This window comes from Benincasa hispida, chromosome 12, assembly GCF_009727055.1.
Source record: "Benincasa hispida cultivar B227 chromosome 12, ASM972705v1, whole genome shotgun sequence".
Lineage (NCBI taxonomy): Eukaryota > Viridiplantae > Streptophyta > Magnoliopsida > Cucurbitales > Cucurbitaceae > Benincasa > Benincasa hispida.
In genome coordinates this window covers 37,862,252-37,868,047 of record NC_052360.1, presented here as the reverse complement: position 1 = coordinate 37,868,047, position 5,796 = coordinate 37,862,252, and the positions used below count along the sequence as shown (strand labels likewise).

General features: G+C 32.9%; 1 non-coding gene across 1 annotated transcript; it reads left to right on the top strand.

Annotated features, from left to right (window-relative positions):
* Window positions 1–3,866: 3,866 nt before the first annotated feature.
* Window positions 3,867–3,988, top strand: LOC120068688. Its single transcript, XR_005479319.1, has one exon. It is a non-coding gene; the product is annotated as a small nucleolar RNA snoR77 (small nucleolar RNA).
* Window positions 3,989–5,796: the final 1,808 nt, after the last annotated feature.

Here is a 5,796-nt window from a genome sequence, read left to right as displayed (position 1 = left end):
ATTAATTAAATAAATAATAATTTAATATCAAATATGAAATTAATCAAACATCTAATTTAAACATGAATCATATTCATGCAATTCAATATTTAAATCAATATTTAAATATTTCAATCTCTCCAATTTTGTTTAGTTTCTACAAAATTAAACGTTTTAATTGTATCAAATATAATTCATTAAAACCCTAGTTGAATTTGCACACTTCAAATTCAAAACCCTAATTTTGAATTTGAATATTTCAAATCGGCTCAATTCGCTAATCCAAGATATAATTTTACGAGCTAGTAGAGGGACCTTATGAACCTACCAATCATGAGCTCTAACGATTTGAGATTAATTGACTAAAATCTTTTAGACTAAATTAATCAATATACGTTAACTACCAAGACACATCACTATAGCTTGATAGTTGTATTCTCCTCACGTAGATATATTTTTTTTTTCCATTTTAACCATAATCTGTAAATCAATCCTTCACAGGTTGTTCGTATTTTACAGCTAGGTCAAAATTACCATTTTACCCCTGTAAATACATCTTGCTCCTTAAACTCCCATTGATCCTCTTTCAAACAATTTGGTTTATAGTCCAACTAATAAACCATATCTCTCTCGATCATGAGAGGGTAGGGCCCCGTTGTTCAAGACCAGGAATCAGTACTTAAGAGAAAAACTTATCTGGTAACCCTAAGTCGGGTAAGAGTGAAATCTATCTTGCAGAACTATGTCCTCGGCTATCTATTTGGTCTTATACCGAAAATGGGAGGCTTCTTGAGCAGTGCTGATGGACTACTCTCACCTATGTAGATCAAAGGATAATCCTGAATAAGCAGGAGTTCATAATTAACTCAGGATTAAGATCGAGTTACCCTAGGTCATTGAATTTGAAATAGTCAGTTTTAAAAGTAAACGGTCGTTATAAATAAAAGTGACTATTTCGAGGTTCGGTCTTATACAAACTCATTGTATAGGATGCCCCCACTCACATGTCTCTACATGAATGACTTTGGGATCACATCATTTGTATCAGTATACAAAATAAGCCGCATCCAATAGTGTTACTAGGATGAGGTACCCAATCTCATCCATATACTTATAGTTCATTTTGATTATATACTAAAATTTGATCAACTTTTATGTCGCTACATAAAGTTAAAGTATTCATGCTATAGCCATAGATTCATTTATTGGATTTTTATAATAGAATGCAATATCAATAACAATTTATTGAAAAAATACTCAATAATACTTTTATTGATAAATAGAATATGTTAACAATATTTATGAATTGTGAGTTTAGGACATTCCCAATACCAAGGTTACTCACCAAATGCTAATTGAAGTGTCAATTAGCTAAATGACTAATTGCTTCCATGAATCAACTTGATAAATACTCCTTTTTCAGAGTATTGTAGGCATGCAATCTGAAATTTGTGAAATTTTTGCAAAAACCTTTTTTACTCTAAAGTTCTAAAAAACCCAACTTAATCCCTCTCAACTATGAGTTTCCACCACTCAATCCAATGCTGAGAATAGTAGAGAATCTTCAAAAATATAAATGATGAAATCCTCTTTCCATTTTAAAACTATTTTTCAATATGCTTTGAACTCAAATTAAGTGAAATTAGAGTGCTTAATGATTATGTTAGCTTCCGTTTTATGCATCTTTACTCTATCACATACATCTATCTAAAAATCCTCAGTTTCATAATCAGACCAAACATATAGACATAAAGTTTCACTTTGTCAGAGAAATGATAGGAAAAGAAGAAGTTGATGTTAGGAAGATACATACCTCAGATAATGTAGCTGATATATTGACGTAGCCGTGACCAAACTCAAATTCCAGAAGTGCATTGAGCTAATCGACTTCAACTTACTTGAAAAAGGTTAAAAGAAAATCATTGGAAGGAACCGAAGATTTTATCCCGTTGGTTTCAAGGTGGAGAATTGTAAAATAATGAAATCAACGGTCAAATCTCAATTTTAACTCTCAATAACCACTTGTAGTCTTTTTTGTAACATAAAACTCCCTAGATATAAAGGAGGCTTTTTGCCTTCAGATTGAAACATACAGAAATTTTAAAAGAAAGAGTGAGAGACTTGTACTTAGCTTTTGAGATTTTCTTCAAGAATTTGTTCCTATCACACTGATCGAAGCACGTAATCCTTGTGTCTTCTTCTTCACTTTCTCTCCTTCTTTCACTTGGTCTTCATCCTTGCATGTGGTTTTTTCTCCTTTACTAACACAAATTGCCATCAGAGAGAGTTTCTCTAAGAAATTTCGTTTAAGAGCAAAAAGAGAGGGAATTTTTGTTTACAATACCTTTCTGATTATCATTCAGCTTTGAGACGTGGCCTTCCGAGAACAACACATTTCTATAGCTGTCTTCCACCATCATTTGTTTAGTTCTATTTTGGGCCTCAGAAGAACACAATGGTAAGGATGCTGACTTGCGTTGGATTGTTGATAGTGGTGCACCAAATCATGTTACTTGTGACTTGTTAATTTTAACTGATGTGAGAACTGTACAAAGTTTTCTGATCAAGTTGTTGGATGGAAACTATGAGAATGCAGATAGAATGGGAACAACAACATTGACAAGGGGTTTAACCTTAGAGAATGTTCTTTATGTGCCACAATTAACTTACTATTTAATTTCAGTGACTCAATTGAGCGATGAATTGAATTGTAATGTGCAATTCGATAAAAAAATTATGTGTTATACCGGACTAACTGATGAGGAAGGTTAATGGATTAGGTGAACGTAAAGATGGACTTTATCTTTTCCATGGTGTTCTTGATCAACTGAAAGTGTTAACTATGGATGGGCAGTCTTTGTTCGACTTCTGGCATCAATGTATGGGTCATCCTTCAGACAAAGTATTGAAAATGATTCCGCCAGTGTCATGCTAGTAGAAAATTTAATTCTAAAGTCTATGATGTGTGTTCGTGTGCAAAACAGTCCAGAAGTAGTTTTCCAATTAGTACAAAGAAAGTGGGTCGTGTGTTTGAATTGGTTCATTTGGATTTGTGGGGATATTACAAAAAAATTTCGTCTTGTGGAGCTCACTATTTTTTACCATCGTAGATGATTTTTCTCGAGGTGGTGGATTTATTTAATCAACAGTAAAACAGAGGTTGAATTGATGTTTTTTTTTATTTTTGTTGCTATGGTTAAACGTCAATTTGAACAAGAGATTAAAATTGCATGCAAGGATAATAGGACAGAGTTTAATTCCTTGAATGACTACTTTTTTCATAATGGTATATTGTTTGAGACATCCAGTGTTAGAACTCCTCAACAAAATGGGAGAGTTGAAAAGAAACATCAACACATTTTGAATGTGGTAAGGCATTACGGTTTCAAGCAAATTTGCCTATCAAATTTTTGAGTGAATGTGTTTTGACGACTTGCCATTTGTTAAATTGAACACCTTCTATTTTGCTTGATAATAAATCCCTATATGAATTTTAATTTGGTAAGGTTCCTTAATCTACTAGAGTATTTGGGTGTTTATCCTATGCTCATAATCAACATTGCAAAACTAATAAATTTGTTAGTTGCAGTCAAAAGTGTGTTTTTTCTCGAACATCCGCTCGAAAAGAAAGGTTGGAAGTTGTATGATTTAGAGACACATGAATATTTTATTTCAAGGGATGTGAAATTTGTTGAACATGATTTTCAATTTTGTGTGAATCATCTCTTCAACCTTTTCACCCATATTTGCTACGACTCTTTTTTTCCCATGTGAATGTCTCTCTTGAGCTGATACATGATTTCTTCTATTTACATCTCTTTCTGTATTCTTTCTATTATTTTGATTTTGTTCCAAATGATTCGTATTTTGGGTCTGAGTAGTAATTTAGGCAGCCCCTATGCAATTTCCATGGTAAAGGAGGCGTCAAATTGCTTGCAGTTCGAATGCTTATGCTTTTTAGATTTGCTGAGATTTCCTTTGAAGATGGCCTAGTAAGCTCAAGGACATTTGCTTTTCAGTTTTACTGATTCTGAGTTGTATTCTTGCTTGATTTTTGTTTTAGTATTTTCCTTGTCTTTATCATTTTAGATCATTTGGCTGATTAATAATCTGTAAACAAGATTATGCAAAAATTATTCAATGATTTTTTAGAAGTGGTAGGTAGATTAAACATGAACTTTCTAGGAGGAGATAACAAGTTTAATTGAGTTATTTATGCTTATTGTTCAATATAAAATAAATCTTCTCAGTCACTGAGAGGGTAAGGCCTCATTGTTCAAGTCTCAGAGTCAGGAAACTATCTATCTACTTACCCTAAAATCGGGAAAGAGTGAATTCCATCTTGTGAAGCTATGTTCCTAGCTCCTCACTCGATATCGTCTACAAAATGCTAGACATATTGAGTCGGCAACTAAGGCCACACTCACCCATACAAATCAAAGAATGACCCTCATGAACAGTAATTCATAACTCACTTAGGATTAAGATTGAGTAATATGATTATCATTTGAAATATTAATTTCTTAATTTAATGGTGTTATAAAGAGAGATTATATATTTTATGGTCCAGTCTCATTCAAACTCATTATATAGGATATCTCCACTTACATATATTGACATGAACGATTTGGATCAAATCTTTTGTAACATTTACAAAGTGAGTCATATCCATAGCGTTACCATGATAAGGAAGCCAGCCTTATCCATATATTATAGATCTTTTAAGTTATTACTTAAACATAATCCATTTATATGTAAACCATATATTATTCAAGTTACATTAAATAACATTAAATCTTAGTTTATTGGATTTTTTTATTTGCCTTTTCAGACTCTCAAATAAAAGAATTTTAAATCTACCTAGCTCTAACTTAAAAGAAAAAAAAAATCTATGCAAAATATACTAAATGCGATAATAAGGGAGAACTGAGAACTCCCCTATGAGCTTTGGAAACTCCATCATCTTCATCAACAGTAGGGTCATGAAGGATATGATTTGAGGAAGGAAGTACGATCAGGTAATATCCAAGATGCATCGAACGTATGATCCTCTTGAATGCCTTATGGCAGACTTCAACATAGCTTCAGTAGGTTCTACTACGACTGTGATGCAGTCACATCACCAGCTGCTGGATTGAACTATGGAAGCAATGATTTTTCTCCATCGAAATAGGAATCTTTGGGGGGTTATTTTTTCTTGCTTCTCTTTCATGCCTGAAACACATAGAGTAAATGGTTAAAAAGTTCAAGAATTTCATAAACAAAGTCTTTTTCTTTGTTTTGAATATCAACTTCGAAATTTAATTGCTTCAACTCCCAGGTAGGCTCCTAAGTCGAGGTGTTCTCATTGTCAGATCAAAAACCTCTTCCTTAGTCAAAACCAGCCTATCGCATTATATTGTTGGTTGATATACAAAAACTATTGAGTTCTCTCTCTTTTTTTTTTTTTTTTTGTTTCTTTGTTTTGTTTCCATGTTTTTTTTTTTTATAAGAATGTTAACTTATCTGAATTCTAGTAGCGAGACAGAGGTTTTACTATTTCATTTTGCACCTAGGTCTTGATGATGGAAGTGATTTAGGTCTTAGTTGAGGTGTTTTAATCATGGAAGGCTTCGTAGTTCCATATGGTGTATGCTCATCCTCCATGACTGTCTCTTCTACTTTTTTCCTGAGTTTTTTCAATGCTTCCTGCAAGCCATAAGTAAAAGTATTGATTAGTCCACAAACATAATATTCTCTCCTCTTAGGGTATTTCAATGCCAAGGACACATCGAATGTTGCTTTCTGTAAAGTTGCGACCCATGGCCCACTGCAGCT